Below are 24313 nucleotides of genomic sequence, written 5' to 3' on the forward strand. Positions count from 1 at the left end.
CGGATCTTAATTATGCACTTAATTAAAATTCCCATTGTCAGTAAAAGGTAAGGACTATATTAGATTGTGGTTGTTGGCATCCTGATTAATATACATATAAGCTTTAAAATCTGTTGTTACATTATGGTAGATTTTCCAGAAAGAAACATGAAGCTTTAAACTGCATTTTAAAAAAGACAGAAGGGGATATGAACTCAGTGGAAGAAATCCAGCTTATTCCAGAGCAGATGATAGCTATATTTAACGGAAAAGGGAGCCAAAAGTCACACCTTAATTTGCGTGTTGTTTAAAGCAGGCAGGTTCTTCTTTCTTTCTGAGAATTAGAACTGGTGCAAAACCAGGGGATGAAAAAATGCCAGGTATCAAACTCCAGGATAAAACTTAAATGCAAATTTCTATTTTACAAAACCAAATAACCAAGTTTCACCGACCTGAAGGTTAGGTTTCAGTGGGAGCACCTGCTTGGTTTCTTCCCAAATCTCCCTTCCCTTGCAAGTCACATTTTCCAATGTGAGAACCTCATTTTCTTTCTTTTTTTTTTTTTTTGACCCTACAATGTTTCCCTTTGTTCTGAGACTTATCCCTGGGCTTAATGTGAGTTTTCCACTTTGGTGCGTTTCCATTTATAAGCTGTGTTTTTCTCACCTTCTCTGCTTCATGCTCAGTTTATTTCCCCTAAAGATCAAGAAAATGACTGTGAAAAGTTTGTTTCACGTTTTGAGGTGGCCTCAGTTCTTCTGCTTCTGTTCCCTGGAACCTACCCCCCACTCCCAGCTCTTGATTCTCATTTGTTTTTCCTATTTCAGTTTTCGGCCACAGTGACTCTTTAAACTTTTGTCTTTTTTGATGGCTGGTATTGTCTTTGCCCTTTTAATTTGTTGTCTTCCTTTGCTCCTTTGTTCTTTGTTTTTGTTCTCTCTGACCTGTTGCTCCTCTGTGATTGTCCTTATACCTTGAATAATTTTGAGGTGCATATTAAACATCTCAGGCAGTGAGTGCTTGTTTGCTCCTGATATCTCCCTTTCTTTCTTAGGAACTTGGAAGCCCAGACGTTCCAGGCATGTGTCACCGAGAATAACATGACAGCCCTGGATTTGGTGGGACTAAGTGTGACCATTTGACCAATTTCTGGCCAAAGGGATGTGAGTATAAGTCCTCTTTGCCACTATTTGGGGACATTTTTGCCCAGAGAGGCCACTGGCTGCTTGCTTGCTGGAATGTGGTTATGGGGGTTGGCGATAGAGAGGTTCCTTTGGACCTGGACATGGAAGCTGTGTCTTGACCTTGGTAGCCTGATAACCAGAGACACAGGTTAACACGAGCATCTCAGTAAGGTCAGGAGATAAAAGCTAACACCATCAAAAACCAGAAAATATTGCCAGATACTAGTGGGTAGATATGACTATATGCTCAAATCTCTTAGTCCTTGAAGATTGCCAGGGGAGAAGGAAGGAGTGTGTGTGTGTGTGTGTGTGTGTGTGTGTGTGTGTGTGTGTGTGTGTGTGTGTGTGTGTGTGTGTGTGTGTGTGTGTGTGTGTGTGTGTGTGTGTGTGTGTGTGTGTGTGTGTGTGTGTGTGTGTGTGTGTGTGTGTATGTCTGTGCATGTAGTATCCTAAATTGATTGTATTTAACCCCAAAACATTTATCTGAAAGTGATACATTTTCTGCTATTAGGTATATTGGGGATTTGAGAAAAAAAAGAAATTTAAGTTATACAATTTAAGAAAACTGTATTTCTTTCACACTCAAATTTGTGTTCTGTGAAAATTATGTCCACTGTGGGAGCCTGGGCTCAAGTGGGCAACTGGGGATCATTGCTGAGTTTTAAGCAGGGCTGTGACACTGTCAGATTTGTGTTTCCTCCCAGAGTCTTTTTTCTAAGAGGTTGTGGCCATGTGATGGTCACGGATCACTTTCATCCCCTAGTGGAAATGTTCAACTGTCCTACATATGTCACTACATTTTTGCAGAGTCAGATGGTCTTTCCTGAAATATTTTCTATTGTCATCATTTGTGATCTCCACTATAGCCCTGTCTTTATATATTTTCTTCAAAATAGGCTCCCAGTCAATTTTTGGAGAGAGTGTTTAGATTCCCTGGGTCAAATTTAAGAACTGCAACTGACTCAGTCACTCAACTGACAAGGAAGCATGCCTTTCATTTGAGAAATAAAATATTAAATATGTTACCTTTGCATCCATCTTCTTTCAATTTTACTTGTTCAGAAAGTGGTAGTATAATGCTGTTAAAGAATTTTTTTAAATAGGGGAAAAAAAAAGCATTCCCAATGACCTAACTCTGGGTTTTTGGTTGGTGGGAACAAAAACTGAACTGAAACAGGCTGAGATGGAGAAAGCACATATGGGCTCCAGTCGTGGAAAAATCCAGGAGTAGGGCTGGTTTCAGATAAGGCTGGATCTGGAGATCCCACAAGTGTCCCCCAGCATTGTCCATGTCTCAGTTCTGCTTTCCAGTGTGTGGGCATTGTTCTGGAGCAGGACACCCTTGGAATGGCAAGAGGACCATGGGCAGCTCCAGGAGGGGGCACCACGATTTCAGCAAACTCAGCACTAGAGGATCTTCTTGTTCTTGATATTAAAGAAGAAAAAATCCTAGGCAGTGATTCTGGTTGGTTCCCTTGAGTGAATCACCATGGGCAAGGCAGTGGAGTGATGTGTGGGGGCCAGGCCTGGGTCAGGAACCTTGTTTTTTATTTATCATTTTGCATATGCTTTTATTCTTAGCACAATAGGATATCCACAACATTCTGTGTTTGAGGAGACCTCTGGAACCCTTCTCCATCTCATGACCAATTCTGCCTTCTTGAGGATGATTGACTTTTCAGATTCCTCAGTGGTTCCTCTTAGCTTTCAGGCTAAAACCCTCATTCCTTAAATGATATATTCGTATCTGCCTTGCTTTGGATTTGGGGGTGGGCTAACTCTAGGGACCACGTGGATTAGAGATGATGGAAAGGTAGTTCTCTCTCCCTTAAATCAGAGTCTTGTACCCAGAAGGATAAATATGTGTTGAGTAGGGAAAATCAATAGAGAGCCGTCAAACTTATAATTGCATTCTCCAAACACAAGGAGTGCTTCCATTTTCTGTGTTTCTTTTGTCTATTTTCATAAACACTTCACATTTATTTAGTTATAATTTTAATGTAGGATAGACTGGGCATTAGCAAACTACAGCCCAGAAGCCAAATTTGGCCATCGCCTGTTTTCAATAAAGTTTTATTGGCACAGAACCATGCCGATTCACTCACATATTGTCTACAGTTATTTTGATGCTACAGCAGCACAGTTAGTAATTGTGACAGAGACCACATGGTCCTTGAAATCTAAAAATATTCACTGTTTGGCCCATTACAGACAGACTTTGCCATCCTTGGTATATACTGGAATTGGAATTCTGCTTTTTTTTTACTTAACAGTTTCTTGTGAATAATTTCACGTTTTCAGAGTCTTCATAACTTCGTAACTGTTATAAATTTTGGCCACAGAAATATTTCCATTGGGTTGAGTGATTCTCCTTTATTCATATGCTCCCAGGTAGAGAGCAATACTAAAGGTTTCCTGTAGGAATCCACTCTTTTCATGCAGATGAATACAATGTTGAGGTCTTTTAGGTGCTTTCTCCATAGTCCTCTAAGCTTAACTCTGTTGAAGCCCATGTCAAACTGTAATTATGTTTTCCTTATATAAAATATATGAAGTGCAGAGACAGTGATTCCTTAAGCATCTTAATATCTAGCACAATGAAAGGTACTCAGTTAAGGATGTTGTTTACTACCTGTGAATTAACAAATTCTATTGCTGGTAGTCTAAATCAAGTCATCTATGGCCTTATGCAGAACCTTCTGTGGTTCTTCCATTGCTCTGAAGATAAGAGAAAAAAATGCCTAAACATGATGTATAGGTCTTGTGTGGTCTGGCTTTAACTTTCTTTATACCTTGCTTTCTGTGCTCTGGCCATGCTGGTCTGGTTTCCATGCCTCCAGTGCCCCATGCTTGTTCCTGCCTCTGGGCTTTTGCACATGCTGTCCTGATAGTATTTCCTAAGACAGACTATGTGTAATTCTTCCTATTCCATAAGCATCACAAAGTGACTCAGTGGTAAAGAATCCCTCTGCCAGTGCAGAAGATACAAGGGACTCAGGTTCGATCCCTGGGTTGAGAAGATTCCCTGGAGAAGGACATGGCACCCCACTCCAGTATCCTTGCTTGAAAAATCCCATGAACAAAGGAGCCTGGCTGGCCACAGTCTATGGGGTCACAAGAGTTGGACACAACTGAGCGCGCGCACACACACACACACACACACCCTCTTTACAGATTTCATCTACAAATTGTTATACAAAGGAATTCACTCACCAAACATTTATGTATTACCATGTGCCAGGGACTGTTTTAGAGTCTGAGAATAAGACATCAGTAAATGAGACAGGTGCAGTTCTTTTTTTTTTTTTAATTTAAAGAAAATTTTTATTTTATATTGGAGTATAGTTAATTAGCAATGTTGTGTTAGTTTCAGGTGTATAGCAAAGTGATTCAGTTATGCATATACATGTGTCTATTCTTTCTTAAAAAAACTTTCTACTTTTTATTGGAGTATAGCCAGTTAACAATGTTGTGATAGTTTCAGGTGGATAGCAAAGGGACTCAGGCATATATAATACGTGTATCCATTCTCCCCCAGACTCCCCTCCCGTCCAGGCTGCCACATAACACTGAGCAGAGTTCTCTGTGCTGTACGGTAGGTCCTTGTGGGTTATCCATTTAAAATATAGCAGTGTGTACATGTCTATCCCAAACTCCTTGACTATCCCTTCCTGCAGGAGACAGGTACAGATCCGACCTCATGAAGCTTCTATTCAGCGAAGGCATCAGAGAAGCCCATCAGTTATAACACAGAGTGACCAGGTGGAGGTGCAGGAGAAGAGACAGTGTGGGAGCAGAGACGAGGCCACCTCTCCAGGCTGGAGAGCTCAGAGAGGACTCAAGGAGTGGCTATCAGAGATGCCACAAGATGGATGCCGATTTGGCAGGTAAAGGGAGGGAAGTATGCCCTCGGTTGAAGCAGCAGCATTTGCGAGCCCCAGATGAGGGATTCTGAGAGGATTTCTGGGTTTGTTGGAGAGCCCAGCAGTGGCGGGATGCCCTTGGAGGACCAGGCCAGGTCCCCTGTCCTCTCTCTCAGACGGGAGGAGGTGGGGTGGCCTCCAGACATTCTCAGTGTCTCACATCCCACTGTGATTTCCCTTTACTCTTCCAGTCCTTACTGCTTCACAGCAATCCCATTGTTAGGGTACAGGCCAGGATTAGAGTTTGAATTAGTATCATGCTTATTTCCTGCATACAATGACTTAGAATAAGGGTTGGCTGATTTTTTTTCTGTAAAAAGCCAGAGTGTAAATATTTTAAGCTTTGCAGCCTATTCCAGTCTCTGCCACAAATACTAGCCCGGAGCCCTGGGCTGTATGTAAATGAGTGGGTGTGGCTGTGTTCCATTAAAACTTTATTTAGAAACAGATTTGGCCAAAGGGTGTAGTTTGCTGACCTCTGACTTAGATGATCAGCAACATCTTTATCTATGTCTTGACTAACTATTTGGGAAAAAGAAAAAGAAACTGTTTATCAGTATTTTTCAAATGGTTCTCTGTAGTCCCCTGGTGTTTAATGGAATTGTGCAAGAGTCTGTGGAGGTGATGAAATGATGAGCCCAAGAGAGGGAGGCCTGACCCCAGGGCGATGGGCATGATCCTGAACCTGACATTTGAGAGCCGTGAAATCCGATCATCTTTACATGTATGTGCGTATAAATGCCCAATTGTGGTGGTAAATAAATGGTGGAATTTTTTTCCATAGGAAAATTGCATTTTTGTGAATGACTTTTTATTATTTCTGTAAGGGTAAAGTCTCAAAGGAGTTGTCGTCTAGTCTGAAGAAGTAGGAAGATCAGAATTTATTCAGTCTGGGCATGACTTCTGGTTGGTTTCAAGAGAAATTGATGGCTCTTGTAATGATTCAATTTGCTTTTTAGTCAAACCAGCTTGTATAAGTTTTTGGGTGAGGGTCAAACTCTTGTTTTCTTTTCCCATGAAAGATATTATTTGAATGACCTTACTGGAGCTTTTATGATGTTCCATCTAGTAGCACTTCTTCCCCATTTGTGCTGGGATTAGGGATAATATTTCTCTCTCCTTGTGGCTGCTTCCCACTCATTTCAGTCTGATTCATGAACTCCTCCGTGCCTCCACAGTCTAATTTTGTGGCGCGCTGTTATTCTCCTTTCACTATTCCTTGAGAATGCTTAGCACTGCTTGTCATGTTCCCGCGGGAAATGCACAAGGGATGATTGTTCTGTGTAAGCTCCACTGTTAGAGAGGAAGCCCTGCATGGGTAGTGACCACGTCTCTTTGGTTCACCATCGAACTGTTATTGCCGGGTACAGGCAGTGCTCTGTAAGGATCTGCCAAACGAATTAGCATTTGTGTCTTTTCACTGGCATGGAATTCTAGAGAAGTGTGTAGGGTACAGAAGACTTAGAGGAAGAGTTCCGCTGTGATGTCAATTAGGAAGAGCCTGTTACTCATAATAGACTGACAAAGAGTGACTCAAAACCTGAGACCTTTTCAGTTTACTGTAGAAGATGACGTACTGCTGGAATCCTCCCCACCATCACCCCGCACCTCAACACACACACACACACACACACACACACACACACACACACACACACACACACACACACACACACACACACACACACACACACACACACACACACACACACACACACACACACAGTGTTCTCCTGTAGGTCACTGGCTTATCACTCAAAGCAGGAGTCTGCCTCAGGGCTGTCTCTGGACAGGGGCCCTGGATGGCCAGAGGGTTTATCCACTCATTAACACTCTGTATTGGCTTCCTTCCCTTCCCTGTTTCACCTGCCCTCCCCTACTGGTACTTCCTGGGATCACACTCCATGTAAATTGCTGTTATTTAGTCACTAAGTCACATCTGACTCTTTGTCAGACATGAGCCCATGGACAGTGGCCCACCACGCTCCTCTGTCCGTGGGATTTCCCAGGCAAGCAGACTGGAATGGGTTACCATTTCCTTCTCCGGGGATCTTCCCAACGCAGGAATCAAACCCGCATCTTCTGCACTGGCAGGTGCATTCTTTACCACTGAGCCACCTAGGAAGTCCGCTCCATATAAATGGTTTGCACCCAAATGCTGATCTCAGCCTCTGCTTCTGGAAGAACCTGACATAAAAGTATTTTTAACTAAGAGCCCAGGGGTGGACAGTGCTGGGGCTGGTTCACTCGGCAAGGTCGTCAAACAGCCAGACTTTTCCATCCTTCTCTTCTCTCTTCAGCAGTGGCTCCGTACCTTCCGGCGTGTTCCCTCATGAGAACAAGATGGCCACTGCCGCTTCAGACGGTATGCTTGCACCTGAGCATATAAAGTCAGAAGTGCTGGGGTGGGGGTAGGAGCGGAGGAACAGCCTGTGAAGGGATCTTTCCTCACATGCTCCTCTTGAAACAAGGAAAACCTGTTTCCCAGAAGGCACCTCTGTGTGTCTCATTGGTCAGGATTGGTCACATGACCAGCACTTGCCGCAAAGGAGGCTGGGAAGGTGATTCATTGGTCTTTTCAGTCTCTGGGTGGGAGTGGGTCAGGCCATTGGGAACAGGCATACAGAGCCACCGTGTTCACTGTAGCCGGTGCATCTCTCCCCTTTAAAATATTTTGTAGTGGTGAGACCACTAATCTATTTGTCAGTGCAAGGCGGGAATACACAACCAAATGTGCCTCTAGAAAGGAATTTTAATCTGTTCATGGCTGAAAAGTTTAAATTTTACAGCAAAAGTTTGAATTCTCTGTAAACGACAGAGATGAAAAGGTCGGCATTTAAATCTGTTTCCTTAACAGATGGCTCCCACAGTGAGTCGAGATCGGAATTCACTTTCTGGGCTCAGCCAGTCTCCATAAAGCTGGTCGTGCGGTTTATGACATCGGCAGAGCCCCAGAGTGAATTACAGCTTACCCTTGTATTCACCGTGGGGCCATCTATTATGCTGTGTGTGTAATGTTGATTAGGAAGGTGTCTTTGATAGCTCAGTGGAGGAAAAAGCGCTCCTGTTAGAGGCCTGAATTACAATAATGGCTAAAGACAAAGGTACAGAAAGAGAAGGTTGGACATTAACAGCCTTTTGCATTTTTGTGTGTCTGTATGTGAAAAGGAAGAATAAGATTACATCAAGTCATTAAAAATAGAAGCACTCCACGTTTATGAACAAAGACTTCCCTGTCCCTCCCCCCAAACAATTCCTAGTTGAGATCTATGTATCTCCTTAATAAAGTCCTGCTATTTACCTAATGCTGGGTGAAACACACACACTTAAAACCCATAATTTTCGAGTCTTGAGAAAAGAGCTCTCTATCACTCTTGGCACTGAAAGTCAAGGTCGTAGATCAAAGTTCATTACTACAAAACAAAAAGTCAAAATGTGTTTTCTCCACTGGAATTTTACTGGGTTGATATCACTTCAAGCAGCCATTGGTTGTAGCTGGGACATTTTTTGTGTAATAAAATTCTAGAAATGGTATTTGTGTTAACATTGTTTGACCAGGAAGAGTTAAGATGCAAATAATTATTGTAAAGACAAGCCTCTTCCATTAAATTCTACATGTGCTTCTCAAATTTTGGGGTACCAGATGCTTAGACCTTTTGTCAACTTGCTGAATCAGTCTTGGAAGGTGGGGCAGAGACACCTGTATTTTTAATAAGCTCCTCAGGGAATTCTGATGCATCATACCGAAGTGCTGTGTTTCTGCCAAGTAGCTTCTTTTAAAAAGTCTTCATCATATCCTAGATGCATTTACCAGCTGCTGCGCTCAGCCTTAGGGGTTAGACCTACCCAGCATAGTATCCACTAGCCACATGAGGTTATTTCAGTTTTAATTTACATTAATTAGAATGAAATAAAAATTTAGTCCCTCAGCTGCATTAGCCACCAAGTGTTCAATAGCTATGTGTGACTTAGTAGATAACATCCTGGACTGCAAAGCTCTAGAACATTTTCATCATTGCAGAAAATTCTATTGGACAATGCTGGAGTAGACAATAAACAAAACAGATACAATTTCCGCCCTAATGGAGAAAACAGATCAGTCTCCCTTGCCCCAGTAAACTGACAAATCAACAACTACAAATTCTGTTTTATGAAGGAAAGTGAGAGCTGTGAGCAGGACTGGTTATATGATTTGTGGCGCCCAGAGAAAAGTGAAAATGCAGGGCCTCTTGTGAAAATCATTAAGAATGTCAAACAGCTATCGCAGAGCCTGAAACCAAATACCAGGCCTCTGAGCAGAAGTTGTTCACCCAGCAGGCTGCAATATACCCAAACCAAGGAAGTGGGGCTAAGGTTGTAACAAATGCTTTTACTGGAAAGTGACCATCTGAGGTGGAAAAGAGAAGAAAGAGCTAGAAATGCAGAACACACAGGAAAGGAGGTTTTGGGCAAAGGGAACAGCCTATGCAAAGGCCCCTGAGATGGGAAAGATGGAATATTCCAGAACATGGAAACATTCCAGAGTGGTCAAGAGAGGGAAGAAGAGCAGGGGTCAAGGTGGAAAAGCCGGTTGTGGCTGTGCCCTGGCAGCGGGGTACTGTGCAGTTCACCCCTAAGCTCATCCGCGTGGTTCAGCCCACCGCCCCACTTTTGCTTTCCTCTGTAAGCCCATGAGCATCCCGAAGTAGTCAGGAATCCTGATCAGGCAGGATGAAATTGTACTTTTTACTTTTAAAACGAGGAGAGGGAGAGAGGCATGGGAGATTATTTGCTTTGATTCACAATCTGGTGTGGTAGCAGGTTAAGGAAATCTGTGAGAACGCGCTGGGTTGTGAGCGCAAACCGGCTTTCAGAGCCTCCCTCTGGGAGGCAGCGCTGGGTGAAAGATTCGTGACTCTCCCATGTGTTGGAGAGAAGTGTCGCCTTGCACACACGCTACTTCCCGGAAAGGTGTTTCATCAACAGAAATGCTGATTCTCTGGCTCCCTGATGCTATATTTAGAAGTGACATTTACATTTCCACAGATCAACAGCCCCTTTCAGATACAGTTCCAAGAGCTTCGCTGTGACAAGGAATATGCTGGCTTTTATTTTTCCCTGTTCCCCTTTCTTAGCTGTTGGGAGTTAGCAAAATTAGGAGACATCTGTAATTTGGTAGATAAAAGTAGTCCAATATGACAAATCTGTACATTTTTAAAGAGGTCACAATGTAGTATTGTGACTTGCAAAAGCGCTTTGGGGAAAATTAATCAGATACTATAGTTTCTGTCTCATTCATTTGAAAATACCTTTATAGACTCTAGGTAAAAGCTCCTCAAAAGCTTTTTCATGTTTCTTTAAGGGGGGGAGGGGAGTGGGCACTAATTTTGAATCTGAGTTTCTGATACCATAGATGGCTTACTTATTGATAGTTTGAATTCAGAGAGAAACTTTTTTATTCATCAGTAAAACATTATTTTGTTGAGGCTTTATGTCTGTGCTGTGCTATGTATGTGCATATTATTTTGCATCTGATGGCATTTAAATGTTTTAGGTATTATTTTTTGACGTATTTCCTTCTTGGCAAACTAGTTCTCATAGCTATTGATAAAAAAGGAACAGATCCAATATCTTACTTCCTTGTCAAGAGGGTGGATAAAATTAGAAAAGTAAAGATAACCATGGGTGCCCACTAATCTATGGGATTATTGATCTGTCTTTGGTAGTAACACCCTTCAGTCTTCTGGAACCTGATCCAGGGACCCCATACAATTATGAGCTTGTGTTGCCATCAGAGGGCAGTGTGCACTCTCTTCAAGAGCCCATAAAAATTACACATTTCTCTGCTGTGGCTAAAAGGATTTGTCTGGCAAAGGGCAAACCCATTAGGCATAAACAATCAGCATTTTTTGCCGTTGCCTGTCATAATGGAAACAATGATTTGAAAGTTCTGATTAAACCTGTAAGATTTCCTATCTAGTATAATATGTATTCAAGCATATGCTTTTCAAAGTTATTTTTTTTTAAAAAATTTCCAAGGGTTCTAAACAAACAAGAGTTAGACCTGGGCAACTTTTTTAGGACTTTGGGATTTAATAGAAAAGGCTGACTGTAATCTCGGTGTCACAGCCCTCATTGGAATACAGGTGGTCAGTAAACTTAGGTCTTTATCAAAACAGTACCCAAAGTCAAAAATTTTCTTAAAAAAGGAAAAAACAAGTTATGATTAGTTCTACAGTGTGCTAGAAAGTTCTCATCCACCAAGATCTAATGCAAATAAGAGGAATTAGTGAATAACTTTTTCAGTCCTGGTTTTTCTGAGATGCATAAAAAGCAAACTGTACATATGAGCGTTGGTAGACAAGTCAACAAAGGCCAGAGAACACATTTGTACAAATCTGAGTATTTGCATTTAAAATATGGTCTTCTGTGACTTTGTTGACAATCAGAATTTGATTCATCTGTGGGCATAAAATCTTTGTGTTGGAGGGTGGACCTGGAATTGGGAAAAGTATGATTGCATCAGCGCAGGAGCCAACATCAGCTCGCAGTTAAGGTGTGAGATTGTAAAGGAAAGGGTCCGATAGACTCGTCTTTCAAAGATTTCAACAAATAAATTGTTTGCTTTGCAACTTCAGGAGCAGTTGCGACGGACAGCGTTGTTTTTCTGCTGACTGCGACAGATTGAGCTCTTCTGCTGGAATTTCTCTAGAGGGCAGTAAGGATTCGAGGCTCTTTCCCTATTTTTCTGAAATGACGGATCCTCATGCTGCAGCTGCCACGGTCAGGGAACTCAGCACATGCTCTGGGGCTGGAGGGAGCTGCTGAACGCTCCAAAAAGGAGCTGCTGCCGCCTCCTCTTTTGTCCTCCAAGAAGAGATTTTGTGATGATCTCCCCCTTTCAAAGAGAAAATCTGGGTTTATTAATAGAATGTAACCATCAGTACAACATACTGTGCTGCCCTTAGTTGTGCAGTCACGGCAGACTCTTTGTGACCCCATGGATCGTAGCCCGCCAGGCTCCTCTGTCCATGGGATTCTCTGGACAAGAATACTACAGTGGGTTGCCATGCCCTTCTCCAGGGGATCTTCCTAACCCAGGGATTGAACTGTGGTCTCCTGCATTGCAGGTGGATTCCTTACCATTTGAGCCACCAGGGAAGCCCGAGAATACTGGAGTGGATAGCCTATCCCTTCTCCAGGGAACTTCACCACCCAGGAATCAAACTGTGGTCTCCTGCATTGCAGGTGGATTTTTTTTTTACCAGCTGAGCTACCAGGGAAGCCCCAATACAATATATATATATATATGAATGGTTGACGAAAGATTTGAAAATTAAATGCCTCCTGGGATGGTGGCTTGATGGCTGGGTAAAACAGGAATGCTTAATCTAGACAGAATAGCTAGGAAAGAGAAATTGAAATAACCCAGTGGTCCTCAACCAGGATGCACTTTTGTTTCTAGGGTACATTTACAGACATTTAAAAAAAATTATTTACTCGGTTGCATTGGGTCTTAATTGCGGCACTTGAGATCTTCCCTTGCAGTGCAAGGACTGTCTGGTTGTGGTGCTCAAGCTCAGTAGTTGCAGTGCCCGGGCTTAGTTGCTTCTCGGCGGGTGGGATCCTAGTTCCTCCACCAGGTGTCGAACCCGCACCCCCTGTATTGCAGTGTGGATTCTTAATCACTGGACCCCCAAGGGCGCCCCTTAGAGACATTTTTGACTGTCACATCTGGGGGTGGGTGATACTGGTATCTAGTGGGTAGAAGCCAGTGATGCAGCTAAAGATCCCACCATGCACAGGACGGCCCCCATCACAAAAAATTACTTGGTTGAAGGGGGTGACAGAGGATGAGACAGTTGAATGGCATCATCGACTCAATGGACATGAGTCTGAGCTAACTCGGGGAGACAGTGAAAGACAGGGAAGCCTGGCATGCTGCAGTCCATGGGGTCACAAAGAGTTGGACATGACTGAGCCACTGAACAACAATGTCAATAGCACAGAGGTTGAGAAGCCGTGATACAAACAATTGAGTAGCCAGGAAGGGATTGTGAAAACAGGTTATAGGATGCGAAAGAAAATCTAATTTTTATCTTCATGTGTTAGACTCTGAAGATAAAAAGCCAGGCAGTCTGTGATATCCAAAATTGTTTTTCTTGAGCTTCCGAGGAAAAGAGTGAAGTTCTGAGACCCAAGCAAATTTGAGCCCACTTGGCAGGAGGAGACATTTAGGTGGATGACTGAGTGCCCTTTTGTGTGCTGCTGTGAACTGGGGGCTGGTCTTTGCTGCAGTTCTCTAGATGCAAGCCCTCCGGACGCTAATTTTAAACTGCAGGTTCAGCAGAGAAGTGCTGATGTGTCAAGAGAAGAAACATTTTCTTGGGAAGGTTCTCAAAATGGCATATATTGCAAATGGCAGGCTTTGGTTAGGTATCTCTATGGCTACAGCCTTCAAGCAAAGGCGGCTTTGTTCGCCAGGGAAACATTTGACAACGTCTGGAGACTTGTTGCGGTTGTCACAACAGGGGTGCTGCTGCTATTAATAGGCAGAGGCCGGGGTGCTGCTGGGACCCTGCGAGCACAGGGCAAACCCCTCCCCTCCCCCAGTGCAGAATTCTCAGGCCCCAAGTCTCAACAGAGCCGAGGAGAAGAAAGCTTGTTCTAAGGTTTCTGGCTTTGCATAATACATCATAAGACATTTACTTTTTCAAACATTACTCTTTATTTTTGGCTGGGCTGAGTCTTTGTTGCTGCGAGTGGGCCTTCTCTAGTTGCGGCGAGCGGGGCTACTCTTGGCTGTGGTGCATGGGTTTCTCATTGCGGTGCCTTCTCTTGTTCAGAGCATGGGCTCTAGGTGCAAGGGCTTCAGTAGTTGCAGCACGTGGGCTCAGGATTTGCAGCTCTCGGGCCCTGAAGGGCATGGGCTCTGTATTGTGGCGCACAGGCTTAGCTTCTCTGAGACGTGTGGGATCTTCCTGGACCAGAGATGGAACCCTTGTCCCCTGCACTGACAGGCGGATTCTTATCCACTGTACCACCAGGGAAATTCCATAATACATTTTCCTTTCCTTCCTTCTCCAGAATCAAAAGTCTCACTGTTGATGAACGTTTTCTGTCCTCAGACATTCTGCAGATGATTTGCTTGTAGGGGCAAAGAGTGGGAATTGCAGGCACTGTATTAGTAAGATTGAGCCATGTACTGCCAGGCTTTTAAGGGATAAATCAGTGTGGAGAAGTTGGCATTTAGAGAAAGCAGGTTGGGGACCTGTCATTTTGGGATTAGTCATTTTGGAAACTCAATTTTCTGAAGACTCAGGTACAGGGCCAGTCTTTGCAAGAACTGGAAGGTGACATGGCTTGACAGAAATCCAGGGATGAGTGGAGATGTTGTCTGGTCAGGAGAGAGATGGGGAGAATAAAGACATGCGACGGGGTAGGGGTGTGGGTGGCAGTGAAAAGCTTCTCTGACTTTCTTAAAACAAGACCCTCTGTCCTGATATGCACCGTTCCCTTCCTGTGCTTCATCATTCATTATTCTGACAGCATTTCTTGTCATATGTATTGTCTCTCTCTCTCCTAGGTTGAGATTTCCATGAGGGAAGGGACTTAGTTTTATTTTTTTTCCCCACTTTTGTCTTTCATGCTTAGAAAAATGTATGGTATATAGTAGGTGTTCAATAAATGCTTTTTGAATGCATAAATATATAGTTTGGCCCTTTGGGATCGGGTTGCTATCTCTTATCTGAACCCATAAAGGAGATGTAAGGTCTCTTTTACTTATCATTTTCAGCTGTTTGGTCTTCCTGCCCATGGAGACAGTGAAAATGTATGGTAGTAACAGTAATAGTACAAAATAAAATGTAAGTCACGAATGTAAATAAAAATTTCCTAGCAATCATATTAAAAGGGTAAAAAGGAAAAGGTGAAATTAATTTTAATAATACATCTTATTTGTCCAATATATTCAAAATATTTTATTAAGATGTAATCAATATGAGGCTTCCCTGGTGGCTCAGAGGGTAAAGCGTCTGCCTGCAATGCGGGAGACCTAGGTTCGATCCCTGGGTCGGGAAGATCCCTTGGAGAAGGAAATGGCAACACACTCCAGTACTCTTGCCTGGAAAATCCCATGGACGGAGAAGCCTGGTGGGCTACAGTCCATGGGGTTGCAAAGAGTTGGACATGACTGAGCAACTTCACTTCACTTTAATCAATATGAAAGAATTCATGCCTTTGAACTGTGGTGCTGAAGACTCTTGAGAGTCCCTTGGGCATCAAGAAGATCAAACCAGTCAGTCCTAAAGGAAATCAACGCTGAATACTCATTGGAAGGACTGATGCTGAATCTGAAACTCCCAATAGTTTGGCCACCTGATGCAACAAGCCGACTAATTGGAAAAGACCCTGATGCTGGGAAGGATTGAGGGCAGGAGGAGAAGGGGACGGCAGAGGATGAGATGGCTAGATGGCATCACTGACTCAATGGACATTAGTTTGAGCAAACTCCGGGAAATAACGAAGGACAGGGAAGCCTGGTGTGCTGCGGTCCATGGGGTTGCAGAGAGTTGAACATGACTGAGCGACTAAACAATAACACATCAATATAAAAAAGTTACTAATGGGATATTCCACACTTGTTTTGCTACTAAGTCTTCAAAATCCAATGTGTATTCTACACTTCTGGTACTGGGCCTCCCTGGTAGCTCAGCTGATAAAGAATCCGCCTGTAGTGCGGGAGACCTGGGTTCGATCCCTGAGTTGGGAAGATCCCCTGGAGAAGGGAAAGGCTACCCACTCCAGTATTCTGGCCTGGAGAATTCCATGGACTGTGTAGTCCGTGGGGTCGCAAAGAGTCGGACACGAATGAGTGACTTTCACTTTGAGTTCTCAGTTTGGGTAAGTCACATGTACGGTCTTCACTCGCCATGTTGGTTAGTGGGTGCTATAGTGAACAGCACAAGGCAATAGAGTTTGAGTCCAGAGGGGAGACGGAGTTGTGCCTGGTGACTCAGAAGCAGTTTTCCAGGGGCAGTTAAATACTTGATGTTGGCCAACCTTCATCGTGTTATTGTCTGCCAAAGTTTTGGGATAAACCATCACTGTAAAAATTTATTGGTGCTCAAGGGGAAAATCAAGCTTTCTGTGGTATAATGCAACACTATAAATTAAAAGGGATGCTTTTTAAAAAATTATGATGTTACGTCATGCTTTGATGAAATGTAATGTGACAGGTTGTAATTTTTGTAAGATTTCCTTAATGTAAAGCAGGAAGTGAGTTTGAGGAAGTTTTCATTGACCAGGACTCGAGAGTCTGGGCCACATTTCAGCTGGCCACGGCAGCATGCTACTGCTCAGATGATGGGGCAGCAGACTTCAGCTGAGTCTTTGGTCCTGCCTGGTGTGGCTTTTTGTATGGTCCATTTGGATTTTAGGTTTATTCTAAGAATCTCCCAGGGATTAAGAGGGAAATGAAGAGAGGTCTTTGCAACAAATCCACTCTACAGGATTATATGATATTGGAACTGGAGTCCCCATTGGTCCATATGGCATGATTAGCAAATCAATTTCATCTCAAATGGCAAACTAAAGAACTGGGACTTAACAAGCTGACCCTACTGAGTGATATGGAATAATCAGCAGCTTCTGTTTGTGTATTAATAGATTGAAGAGGTAGCAGGTAGGTGCCTGGCATTCCACCATCTTAGCTTCAGTCCTCAGGGCTTAAAATGATTTATTTTCAAGAGCCTGCAAATATGTGACAGCATAAGAATGGTACCGATTGTAAAACGTTCCCCATCCTATCCACATTCTTTGCCTGCTGAAGAAGACTCTGGCTTCCCTAGATTCTCTCTCTTCCCCTTTTCTGCCCTTCAGAGAGAGTCATGTCACTTGGGTCTTTGCGGAGGAGAATGAAAGGAAAAAAGGAGCAAGCTAGAAATCGGTGTTTGTTGAATTGAGCAAGGCGATGGTTTCAGAGTGGTTTGAGGTGAGAAGCTGGGCTGTGTGAGGCAGTGAGGAGACAGGACAATACTTAAAGGGTTATTTCTTGCAGTCACATATAAAGGATTGGCATAATACTGAAGTCAGTTTGGCTTGCATGCAGCATGTTCCTTTAACTGTGATGTAGATCAAGGACAACACAGGATGGATCCTGGGTCCCAGCTTCAGAAATATTACCCATGGAGGTCGCCTTGGCTCACCCTTCAAAACTTCAAATTCTCATCAACCACTAAGAAGAATCACCCCACACACAAGTTTGGTTCTCAAGTCACCCTCGGGAAAATTCTCATAGAGTCAAAACTACCCCTGAAAATCCCCAAACGAATTACATTAAAGGGGGCTTCTCAGGTGGCTCAGTGATAAAGAATCCACCTGCCAATGCAGGAGACGTGGCTTTGATCCCTGGGTCGGGAAGATTCCTGAAGAAAATAGTAACCCACTCTGTCCAGGGAAATCCCATGGACAGAGGAGCCTGGAGGCTACATATAACATAGTCCGTTGGGTTGCAAAAGAGTTGGACATGACTTAGCAACTAAACAGTTCAGTTCAGTTCAGTTCAGTCACTCAGTCGTGTCTGACTCTTTGCAACCCCGTGAACCACAGCACGCCAGGCCTCCCTGTCTATCACCAACTCCTGGAGTCCACCCAAACCCATGTCCATCGAGTCAATGATGCCATCCAACCATCTCATCCTCTGTCGTCCCCTTCTCCTCCTGCCCTCAATCTTTCCCAGCATCAGGGTCTTTTCAAATGAGTCAGTTCTTCACATCAGGTGGCCAAAGTACTGGAGCTTCAGCTTCAGCATCAGTCCTTCCAATGAATGTTCAGGACTGATTTCCTTTAGGATAGACTAAGAGTAACAACAACAATTAGATAACAATACAGCATCTTTCAGTGCAAGTCCAAGCCAGCCCGGTTTTCCTCCAGGGTCAGCGCAGGTCACAGCGTCTCTGGTGGAACTCCAGATGAAAGAGCTCGCTTGCATTTACAGACACAGAATCTACACTCAGCAAGGTGACATCCTCACCTGTGGGAGGGGTGTGGTGATGAACGACAAGGGGGAAAGCTCAGATTCACACCTCATTCTCACACCTGTTCTGGGCAGAGGCTCACGGAGGAAACTCACGTGCATGCGAGCTTTTCCTCTTTTCTGCCTGTCTCTCTTGGCCCAGCACATTCTGTAGATTTGGCAGGAGCTGCATGTAGGATGTGGCTCCTTGGCACAAACACCCAGGATGGCCTTGTGGGACCACGACCTGGGAGGGGAGGGCCAGGAAGTCCCCGCTGCAGGCTGCCCGCTGCCCCTCCTGTCAGCACGGAGAAGAGCCTCCAGGATGATGTTGGCGCGTATGTGCGCACCCAGTCGCGTCTGACTTGTTACGACCACATGGACTGTAGCCCGCCAGGCTCCTCTGTCCATGGCGTTCTCCAGGCGAGAATACTGGACTGGGTTGCCATTTCCTACTTCAGGGGATCTTCCCAACACAGGGATCGAACCCAGGTCTCCTTCATTGCAGGCCAGTTCTGTACCATTTGAACCCCTAGGGAAGCTCGTATGCTTTTGGTGATTGGGGAGAAAAGTAAGCTAGAGTTTAAATGTGTTCTTTACTTCCAGGGCTGATTCCTAACTTCTAAGTGAATACAAGCCCTGGGCTGCAGACAGCAGGACAGATGCTGAGGCGTCATGTGTGTGTGGGGCCTTCCTCTGGAAGCCAGCTAATAGCTTCGCATTGGCAAGAACAAGTGAGGAAGACTGCGGTTCCCCCGGAGCCTACTGACTGTGATAACCGAGGCCCGTCCTCCCTGCTCAGAGTGAGGCCGGAGACCACCCCGGCTGCCTCCTGCCCCAGCCCAGGCAGGTGACCCTCTGGAGACTGCGTAAGCTCTGCGTGACTGTGGAGAGAGGAGGGATCTACCTGCCCCTGGGAACATGGGCTGTGGGTGGGGAGTGTGCCCCTCACAGCTACAGCCATGGAGATGGCAGCCCATTGTTTCCTTGCCAGATGTGATGTGACCAGTTGGGAGGAACCTGGCAAATTCTTCCTACGTTCTACCTTTTTCTGTTCTCTCACTTCACGCCAGGCTTTTCCTTTCACTTTTTGAGCTCCCTTCTGTCTTGCTTTTTCCTCCCGAGCTGCCTTTGTGCAGCTGACAAAGGAAGGCTTGCGCTTTCGATGGGAAGAGAGGGTTATCTGCCGCCTTCAGTGCCGACGCTTGCTCTGTGAGTTCCCTGACATGGGGGGCTATTAGAGGCATGTGACAAGCATCTTCCCACCGTCAGAGCCTCCCACCACACGGCTCTTCATCTGCTACGTCACAGGGCCTGCCAGGGCCCCACGTGACAAGCAGCAGGAGTCCTTATTTGGGGATGGGGAGAGCTGGAAAAATAAAAAAAGAGTCCACTTGACCATGACCTTGGTAGTCAGAGAGGGCAGAAAATTCTTTCTCTTTGTAGACATCCTGACTTCTTTAGATTTAAATAGTTTGTATACTGGTTGGGCTGCAACATATCTAGACTTCTCTTGCAAATTCTGTCATTGGCCTAAGTTTTTGTGCTCTTGGATTTAGGAAATTGTACACAGTGGTGACATTAAAACTACTGAACTGTAGGCACCAGCCAACCATAAGAGAAGCCCAGTCAATCAGAAGAGGTGCTGGAAGTGAACAACTGGCATTGCCTTGCCAGGGTGTACACCCTGTGCTGCTGGTAAACTTTGTGTGTCATTGAATCACACAGCTGTCTTAGATAGGGACTTGTGGAGTCTACCCTATGTGCTTTAATGTATGTCAAATTTATACAAAGCAAAGGAGAACAAGAGAAAAGCAATCTAGATAAAGACACTCATCAGTTTCAGTTCAGTTCAGTCACTCATTCGTTTCTGACTCTTTTCGACCCCATGGACTTCAGCATGCCAGGCTTCCCTGTCCATCACCAACTCCTGGAGCTTGCTCAGACTCATGTCCATCAAGTCGGTGATGCCATCCAATCATCTCATCCTCTGTCGTCCCCTTCTCCTGCCCTCAATCTTTCTAACCTCAGGGTCTTTTCTAGTGAGTCAGCTCTTCGCATCAGGTGGCCAAAATATTGGAGGATCAGCTTCAATATCAGTCCTTCCAATGAATACCCAGGACTGATCTCCTTTAGGTTGGACTGGTTGGCTCTCCCTGCAGTCCAAGGAACTCTCAAGAGTCTTCTCCAGCACAACAGGTCAAAAGCATCAATTCTTTGGTGCTCAGATTTCTTTATGGTCCAACTCTCACATCCATACATGACTACTGAAAAAACCATAGCTTTGAGTAGATGGACCTTTGTTGGTAAGGTAGTGTCTCTACTTTTTAATATGCTGTCCAGGTTTGTCACAGCTTTTCTTCCAAGGAGCAAGTGTCTTTTAATTTCATGGTTGCAGTCACAATCAGCAGTGATTTTGGAGCCCAAGAAAATAAAGTCTGTCACCGTTTCCATTGTATCCCATCTATTTGCCATGAAATGATGGGACCGGATGCCATGATCTTGGTTTTTGAATGTTGAGTTTTTAAGCCAGGTTTTTCACTCTCCTCTTTTACTTTCATCAAGAGGTTCTTTAGTTCCTCTTCTCTTTCTGCCATAAGCGTGGTGTCTTCTGCATATCTGAGGTTATTGATATTTCCTCAGTTTACTTAATGCTTAATGTCCCACACAGTGTGAGATGGGAAAGGAGAATTTGCTTTTCCTTTGGTTGATCCCAGTTCCTGCATTTCACCCAGAGACTGGGCAGCTCACCCTGTTTGTTGTGGTTCTAGCATTTAAAGAGACATACTGGTCATATAATGTGGCCTTTATGTGTAAGTGAGCTCTAGAATGGACCAGAAAATCAACCATCTGTTTCAATTCTTTAGAAAAAGGTTCTGCCCTGGGCTTGCTGGGATATGGTGTATAGGTATAGATGGTATGCAGGTGTAGACATGACATCCTTTTAAGGATAATTTGGACCACTTGTAATTTGTACTTTCTGTGCTGCCTCCAGAACCCAGCTCTTGTGCAGGTTGTCTCGACTGTGTTTGCATCTTGTACTTGGCTAACTGAGCATAACTCAAGTCTAGGGAGGAATGTAAACCTTCCTTCTAGCTTCTCTGTGCTGATACACTAGTCACCAGTCTAGGAAATGAAAGTCAACACGAGACCATTCAAAAGGATCCTCTTCTTAAGGTCACTAGTTATTTCTTGGGGCTTCTGGACTAAATAATCCTCACATTTCATCATCCTACCTCTTCCCATGATAATAAAGATAACCCCACATTTCTGATGGTTCTGATCGTACCCCTAGAGTAGAAATAATATGGATTGTGTGTCTGACATCTGGATCATTCACTTCACACCTCCCAAAGGAATCTCTTAGTCCCTTAACATCTAAAATTATACCCGGGTTTAAGTTAGTCTTTCATCCAGATACGTTTTCTCACAAATCTGGAAGGAGAAGACTGATGTTAGATTTATTTGCAGAACAAGGGCTACTATAGGGGTAGGTATTCCATCTTTTTTTAAATTTATGTTTTGGGCTTGAATATTTTGGACAAATCTGATTTTAAACCTACTATCCCATCTAAAATTTTGATCACTAAGTAGATTTCAAATAGAATGTATTTGATGATAACGAGATTGTGTGTTTGATCTGTTGGCTGAACAATACTGGGCTTTTCAGAATTAAAGCATCCATTTATGATTTACCTACTTTAAATCGTAAGAAATTGAATAGAATTCCCTTCTTTGATTCCCAAGTGGATTTCATAGCTAAAAAGTGGTAGTAAATACAAAAAGACAGGAGGAAAATTTAGTTTCTCTGTACTAAGTGCTGTACTAGTCACCAGGATTCAATAAGGCTTGTTGATTCGATTTGAGTTGAGAAGAGAAATGAATAGTTGGCATTTCTTATATTGATGACTACCACAAAGATCAAAATGAAATTTCTGATGAAGCTGAATAAAGGTCAGACTTTAAAAGACAATTGCATATGTATTTTAAAGGGAGACCAGAAATGTTCCAAATATGATGCCAGGAAGACATATCTATGATATGGAAACTGTCACCTAATTTTGTTAATAATGGCAAATACTTCAATATGTACTAGAATAAAGTGTGATTCCAGGTGGAGTTTTGGTATTTCTTAGAAAACCGAAGCTATCTGAACTAATAGTTTGTGTTTCTGTTTGTGAAGAAACTAGAATAGTTACAGTGACTTATTCAAAGAATAACTTTGAAATCTACATTTGCATTGGTTTTCCTTAGAAATAAATGATAACTGAGAACCTGTCTTTAAATACACACACATATAAACTCACAACTTTTGTTCCTGATGAATGTGATCTTCTAGTCAGTTGTGTTTTCGCTCAGGTGGTGAATCACAGAAATGTGCTTGCGTGTGTTCATACAGGGGTGGTCCTTGCATTGGGTAATGTTGATTCTAAAGAGGGCTGTAAGCAACAGTTTTGATCTTTTCTCTGAAATTGCTTCCTTCCTTTAATTTCCAAAGAAAGGAAGCCATGGTCAGGCTTGTGCCCCGTGGAGTGGATACTGGGGCTCCTGGAGGTCCCTGCATCCTTTCTCGCTCACTCCTTCTCTGATCAGACTCGAGCTGCTCACACGCTCTTACGTCTGTCTCTTCTGCTCATGCATTCCTCTTCTCGGACTGTTTCTGCCCCTCTCTCTTTCTGGCTAAATCCTAGTTGAAGTTCAAGATGCAGCTTAAGCAACCAGCAACAAGGCACTGCCCTTTGGTATTCTCATTGCCCTCTGGAAATATTTTGGTGGTAACATGTTGGTAATTATTATTCTACCAGTGCATTGCCCCACGTAATCTGTGCTCTTTTGAAGGGTGGAGGTTTGTCTTTTATCTCATTATCCCTGACATCTGCAGAGTCTAGAACATGGTGAGGCTCAATTAGACAGTGTAGTCAGTATAATAATTTATGTTTCAAATCCTTCCATTTTTTCCACTGGGGAAAAGTGTCTGGAGGTAGGCGTATCAAGATATTGCCAGATTATTGGGCTGAGCATGTTTTTCTAACAGTGTAGTGTTTTACTCCATTGTTTTGGTTTATTGTCCGTAATAATACTTAATTTTGTTTGTATATCAAATAGCATTTTGAAGGGCATATGGTGTTGTGTTTTTTTTGTTGTTGTTGTTAAAGAGATGGCTCCCATATTTTAAATATAAGAAAATCATTGGAAATATTCCTTCTAATCTTAATAGCAGCTAACGTTTGTTGAGCACAGCCTATGACCTGGATAATGTTGCCAGAATAGGTTCCTGGTACCGAGTGCCAGAAGGTGACTATTTACATGTGGCTTGGGTGCATTTGATTGGCTGGAGAAAGTCACTTGACTGCATCCTAGCTGCAAGAATGTGAATAAATAGATTTTAGTCTATAGTTGTAGGTGGTCACTACTTTTAGTCAAGACTCATTAGCAGGAATTCACCCACATCTATGAAAGAGGCTTCGTATTTGGGACAGGCTAGGAAGCATGGCAAGGGCTTCCCTGCTGGCTTAGCAGTAAAGAATCTGCCGGAAATGCAGATGACCTGGGTTCGATCCCTGGGATGGGAAGATCCCCTGAAGGAGGGCATGGCAACCCACTCCAGTATTCTTTGAGAATACTCCCTGGAGAATCCCATGGACAGAGAAGCCTGGTGGGCTACAGTCCTTAGGGTCGCAAAGAGTCGGACACGGCTGAGCAACTTAGCACGCACACATATGGGAAGTGTGGCAAATGGCCATGATGTCTTATAAGCCATAGCGGGTGCTCTCAGAGTCCCAGCTCTAGGCCCTCACCAGTTCATTGGACATTGGCCTAAATTCCAACATCCAGGGTCTGCATTTCTTGACCAAGGACTTTCTCTCACTTCCGGATACTGTTTTGCACTAGATGCCATCATGGCTGAGAAGGATTTATCTCTAAGTACTCAGCATGGTTGGAGAAGGAAATGGCAATCCCTCCAGTGTTCTTGCCTAGAGAATCCCATGGACAGAGGAGCCTGGTGACCTGCAGTCCACGGGGTCGCAAAGAGTCGGACACGACTGAGCGACTAAACACCAACAGCACCTCAGCGTGGTAGCTGCCTCGATGACAGACCCTGTCTAGACCGCCTCCCCTCTCCTGGCTCATGCCCCCACTCCCCTACCAGCGTTTCCTCGGATCACATCCAAGAAAAACTACTGCCACATACTTATCCGGGAACTGATCATGGCCAGGGGAATGGACAACTC

General features: G+C 43.9%; 2 long non-coding RNA genes across 3 annotated transcripts in view; one reads left to right on the forward strand and one right to left on the reverse strand.

Moving 5' to 3' along the window:
- Positions 1–22199, forward strand: part of LOC145532393 (uncharacterized) — a 40824-nt gene extending 18625 nt beyond the window's left edge. The window contains exons 2-4 of one of the 2 annotated variants that reach the window (XR_014073187.1): positions 1034–1142; positions 4841–5050; positions 18687–22199. This is a non-coding gene — a long non-coding RNA (uncharacterized LOC145532393). Of the gene's footprint in view, positions 1–1033; positions 1143–4840; positions 5051–5667; positions 5876–18686 lie in introns of those variants that run through there. The other variant, XR_014073188.1, reaches the window with a different exon arrangement.
- LOC145532406 (uncharacterized) lies at positions 5132–7557 on the reverse strand. The gene is made up of 2 exons (XR_014073206.1): positions 6682–7557; positions 5132–6633 (listed from the first exon to the last, which is right to left on the reverse strand). It is a non-coding gene; the product is annotated as an uncharacterized LOC145532406 (long non-coding RNA).
- Positions 22200–24313: the final 2114 nt, after the last annotated feature.

Source organism: Giraffa tippelskirchi, chromosome 13 (genome assembly GCF_054371585.1).
Source record: "Giraffa tippelskirchi isolate mGirTip1 chromosome 13, T2T-mGirTip1v1.2.pri, whole genome shotgun sequence".
Taxonomy (NCBI): Eukaryota; Metazoa; Chordata; class Mammalia; order Artiodactyla; family Giraffidae; genus Giraffa; species Giraffa tippelskirchi.